General features: G+C 42.8%; 1 pseudogene; it reads left to right on the forward strand.

The window, feature by feature from the left end:
- The window catches only part of LOC103192841, a 13,347-nt pseudogene extending 9,732 nt beyond the window's left edge, over positions 1-3,615 (forward strand).
- The last annotated feature ends 1,993 nt before the right edge of the window (positions 3,616-5,608 follow it).

The following is a 5,608-nucleotide window of genomic DNA, read 5'->3' on the forward strand; positions in this document are numbered from 1 at the left end:
TGTAAATTTTGGTCAATGACATGAGACAAAGTATATGTGAACTGCTGTATGAAAAGTGAATTTACTCTGTAAATCTTCACCCAAATCCTAATAAAAGAAAAAAAAAAAAAAAGAGCAGAATAGACAGAGACACACACACAGAGAAGACAGATGCCAAGGAAAGCCAAGGAACTCCAGGGACTACCAATCAGGAAGGGCCTTCCCTAGCTCTGAATGTGGACTCCTAGTCTCCTGAACTATGAGAAAACACATTCTTGTTCTTTAAAACCAACAATGTGTGGTGATTTTTGTAGCTGCAGCAGGTAACCAAGACAATCTCAGATTAGGAGGGAACCTAGTCTAGATTGTAAAACCTCTACAAAGAAGCTGGGGTGGGGGATGGTGCACAGTGGTGAGCTTGTATTTCAAGGGAAGGTGAACTAGATTAGTTGTAGAAATATTAGTACAGCTCACAGCTCAACCTAAGCTCTCTGCATATAGTAACTCATTGAATCTTCATAGGAATCCTACAAAGTTTCCTTTTAACAAATAAAGAAAGTAAGGCACAGAGAGATTAAGTCAGTGTCTAAAGATATTTTGCAACACCAAGTTCTAAAATCTAGGTGCCATCAAGTTGGCTCTGACTCATACTGACCCCAGGCACAACAGAATGAAACACTGCCTGGTCCTGCTCCATCCTCACAATCCTTGCTGTGCTTGAACCTATTGTGGCAGCCACTGTGTCCATCCATCTCATTGAGGGTTGTCCCCTTTTCTGTTGACCCTATTTTACTAAGCATGATATCCCTCTCCAGGGACTGGATCCTTCTGACAACATGACCAATGTAGGTGAGATGAAGTCTGGGTTCTAAAATCCTAGGGTTCTGAAATTCTTAAGATTTTGTTTTTAGTTCTAAAAATCCACAATTTAATGATGCCATTAATCTGAGATGCTCTCTTTTTAACACCTCATGATTCTAAGAGTTCCAGAGTCTAGAATTTGATGTTTTAGTCTAAAGATCTAAGCTCTAGTGCTCTAAGATTCTCTGTGTCGACTATTTTGTGGGTAACACAGGGAGTTATTCAAAACCAAACAGCGTGTGGTGGGGAATCTTTTTGCCTTTCTCTGGTGAGGAGAGAGAGGCCAATGTTGTGTTTGCCAAGTCTGGGCTATCTATCCCCATTCCTGGTCTTGGAGGTGGGGAAGGCAAACCTACAATTTTGCTCTTTGGGGTCAATTAATGAGATGTCCCCAAGGCAGATAGGCTGTTTGTGACCTTCTCCCCTTGCAGCCCCTACAGTGCCAGAGTGTAGGGTGGAAGGAAGTCCTCAGAGAGAAAGAGTGAAAAAGTATGTGCCAGGAGGTTGGATCCTAAGTGAGGAGCTACTCCTCTGGTCCTCCACATAAGCAGCCACTCCATCACTCTCCTGTTCAGTTATCCTCATGGAATTTCAGTTATCCTCATAGTATTTATAGATGATAGTATTTCATATCACTTGGTTCCACAATCAACACCAATGGAAGCAAGTCAAGACATCAGACAACATATGACACTGGGCAAATCTGCAAAATACCTCCTTAAAGTGCTGAAGAACAAAGATGTCTCTTTGAAGACTAAGGTGCACCTAACCCAAGCCATGGTATTTTTAATTGCCTAATATGCATGTGAAAGCTGGATACTAAACAAGGAAGACTGAGGAAGATTGATGCATTTGAGTTGTGGTGTTGGCAAAGGATACTGAAAGTACCATGGACTGCCAAAAGAACTAACAAATCTGTCCTGGAAGAAGTGCAGCCGGACTGCTCCTTGGAAGCGAGAATGGCCAGACCTGGTCTCATTTACTTTGATTATGCTGTGAGAAGGGACCATTCCTTGGGGAAGGATATCATGCATGGTAAAGTGGAGGGTCATAAAAAAGGAGAAGACCCTCAATGAGGTGGATTAACACAGTGGCTACAACGATGGGCTCAGGTGTGCCAAGGATTGTGAGGCTGGCACAGGACCAGGCAGTGTTTTGTTCTGTTGTACATAGGATTGCTATGAGTGGAGATGACTCGATGGCACCTAACAACAACAACATAGTATTTCTCACCATCTGAAGTTATGGTCTTTGGTCTGTGCTTCCATGTTTATTGCCTGTCCACACCCAGGGAAGGTCATGCCCCTATGGACAGACACTAGGTCTATTTTATTCTCTGCCATATTCCCAGGGTCCAGCAGCACAATGCTCGGCACAGAGCAGGCACTAGTGGGCATTGGTTCTATGAATGAGTAAATACATGAATATCACCCTGCCCTGTGGAAGAAAGATGAAGCAGTCTGCTTCCTTGGAAACCCAATGGGAGTTGCTCTGAGTCCTCATCGACTCGATGGCAGTGAGTTTGGTTTTTGGTTTGCAGTCCTTGTTAAAGAGGAATTCTAGGATACCAAACCCAAACTCTGTCCTTGTCTTTTCCTCCCTCACCACCACATGTAATCAGCTACTCAGTCTAGACAGATGTACTGCCTAAAGAGCTCTGGGATCTCCTCCTTCTCTATCCCACATCTCCTTCCTAGTGTTTTTGTTGAAAGTACTGAATCTGGAGCCAGGATGCAGGGGTCAAATCTACCACTTAGTAGCTGAATGAGCTGGGGCAAGCAATGTAGCCTCTCTGTGCTATCTTGAAACCTCAGAATTGGTGCTATGATGTCAGGGATGAGAGACTGTGCACAGATAGATCTGGCATCTCTACTGGACATTGGTCAGATGATGCAAAGGACAAAAATGTTCAGGTGGTCAAGCTCCCCACTGTAGACAGTCTTTATCCTGTCCTCCATAAGGTAACTTGGCTATATCAGAAGACCTTGCAGATTGACTCACAAGACTCATTCGAATCCATGGTGATCCTGCAGTGTAGTGGATGTCTGAGTTTGTGAAATATTTGATCTATCTACAGCCATGGCTGGTAAAGGAAATAGAGATACCATCAAGACGTTTGGCTTCAAACATCCATGTACTGGAGTCTATCAGACGTACAGAAAAAGTGGAAACAGAAGCAGCCTTCCATCTCATCAAGGAGTACACAGTGCACACGGAAGAACATTTTAAGATTCTTGCACACAGCACACAAGTGGACAAAAAAAAGTGTATTTGGCCATGGATAACCCTTCTTTATTAAAGAAGGAGAAAACAAAGGACCCCAATTCTGAATTTATTAGTGATAACTCTATCTCTTGGTCAGCTGGACTGCATAATTGATATATAGAAAATTCACTGCGAGGTGTAATTCTGGAAATATGCTTTCTCTCCCGGGCAGACTTCCTAGTGTGTACTTTTTCATCTCAGGTCTGTGAAGTTGCTTATGAAATCATGCAAGCACTGCATCCTGATGCCTCTGCAAACTTCCAGTCTTTGCTTGACATCTACTATTTTGGGGGTCAGAATGCCTACAACTAGATTGTCATTTATCCCCACCTACCTCAAACTGCAGTGAAATCCCCTTGGCCTGGATTTTATTGATGTGGCTGGAAATCATTGAGATAGCTATTCAAATGGTGCCAAGAGAAAACCAGAAGGATGAATCTATACCCTCCTACAAAATTCTAGAGAAGATAGACAGCCAAGTATCCCATGTATCCTGAGGCTGAGAAATAAAGCTCAGATGGAAGAAATGAACAGCCAAATTCAGTTCAAACCATTTGAGCCAAACAGTAGACCAAGAAGGCCCCATCTTAACAAAGTGTGGTTAAATGAGTAGACACTCTGAGAGTTGATAGCAACTGAGAACAGATAGATTTTTCATTGGTAGAATTCCTCTTTAACATGGACTGCAAACCAAAAACCAAACTCACTGCCATTGAGTTGATGCGGACTTATAGCAACGCCCATTGGGTTTCCAAGGAAACAGATGGGCTCATCTTTCTTCCAGAGAGCAGCTGGTGGGTTTGAACCACCGACCTTCTGGTTAACAGTCAAGTACCTTAACTACTACACCACCAGAGAGCTCCTTAACAAGGACTGATTCACGCACAGTCTGGTTCATTCACAGTTCAATAATGTACTCACATATAACATGCAAACAGGTTGCTTTCTACTTTGCCTCTTCATTCAAGATTATGTCCCCATGAAACAAAGACTACCACATTGTATAGTTTAAGTGACACAGACATACTTTGTATGAGACTTCAAGCATAGTGCTTGTATCTGGGAGAACTCTGTGACCCAATAAGAAGATCCAAATAATTCCCCACTATCAGGAGAGTGGGAGCTCTCATGGCGTAGTGCTTAAGGCATTTGACTGCTAACAAGAAGGCTAGTGGTTCAAACCCAACAGCCACTTCTCAGAAGAAGACTGGGCAATCTACTTTCATAGAGATACCACCTCAGAAACCCAAGGAGGGGTCTCTATGAGTCGGATCCAAGTCGATGGCAGTGCGTTTTTTTTTTTTTTGGTTGTTGTTGTTGTTATCACAAGAGTTGATTCTTAGCTAGTGGTATTGTGACCACTGAATTCACTCCAATTAACAGATTCAGGATAAGAATGGCCCATTTTTGCCTTTATGAGGTTGTCTGGACTTTTTTTTTTTTTTTTTTGAGTAATTGCATCAGTTCATTGATCTTGTCATTAATAAGTGAAGCATACATCAGAAAATAAAATATTCACACTCCATTAGGAACCTTTGTAAAACAATGCCACGAACAGATTCTTTAGTACTTACTGTTTCTGGACATTCTCTTTGATAACACAAAATTAATTTTAAAAAGAGAGGAAAAAATGGAGACGGTAAAAGTTGTGCCTACCTCTTACAACAAACAAAACAAAACAAAAAAACACCACTGCCATCTAGTCGATTCCAACTCATGGTGACCCCAGAGGACAAAGTAGAGCTGCCCGATAGGGTTTCCAAAGCTATAAATCTTTGTAGAAGCAGACTGCCCCATCATTGTTTCATGGAGCAGCTGGTGGATTCAAACCACCAACCTTCTGGTTAGCAGCTGAATGCTTTAACTACAGTGCCATCAGAAGTCTTTGCCTACCTCTTAGGATAAGTGAAATAAATAAATGTATAAGGTTAATACATTATAATAAATGTATAAATGTTCAGAATGTGTCTGGGAGCCAGGAAACCCCTAGCCAGTGTTAGCTGAGGCTATTAATACAATTATTATTACTATTGAATCTTGTCTTCCTAATGCCTTAAAGAGTCTCCCAAACACCTCTGTCATCTGGCCCCTGCTGACCCATCCAGCCTAGGCCCCTGCATCTCTCCTTCACTCTTCAGACCCACAGAACTCCTTCCCTCTGAAAACCCTAACCCTATCTCCCTCCAAGCCTGTGAACATGCTGTTCCCCTGCCGGGAACACCCTTCCCATCTATCTTTTCCTGGAAAACTCTTACTTTATCTTGAGGAGTGAGCTCAGATGTCACATCCTCTGGGACGCCTTTTCTGACTTCCCTTCCCCCACTTCTTCCAGGACCCACCTGAGTTGCCAGCACCTTCTTTAGGGCCCCCACAAACCAAAACAAACAAACCCACTGCCATCTAGTCGATTCCTACTCATAGCGACCCCCATTGGGTTTCTGCGGTGGTAAATCTTTACGGAAGTAGATTGTCCAGTCTTCCTTCTGCGGAGTGGCTGGTGGGC

This window comes from Orycteropus afer, unplaced genomic scaffold, assembly GCF_000298275.1.
Source record: "Orycteropus afer afer isolate SDZICR_OR568_19922 unplaced genomic scaffold, OryAfe1.0 scaffold00031, whole genome shotgun sequence".
Classification (NCBI taxonomy): Eukaryota; Metazoa; Chordata; class Mammalia; order Tubulidentata; family Orycteropodidae; genus Orycteropus; species Orycteropus afer.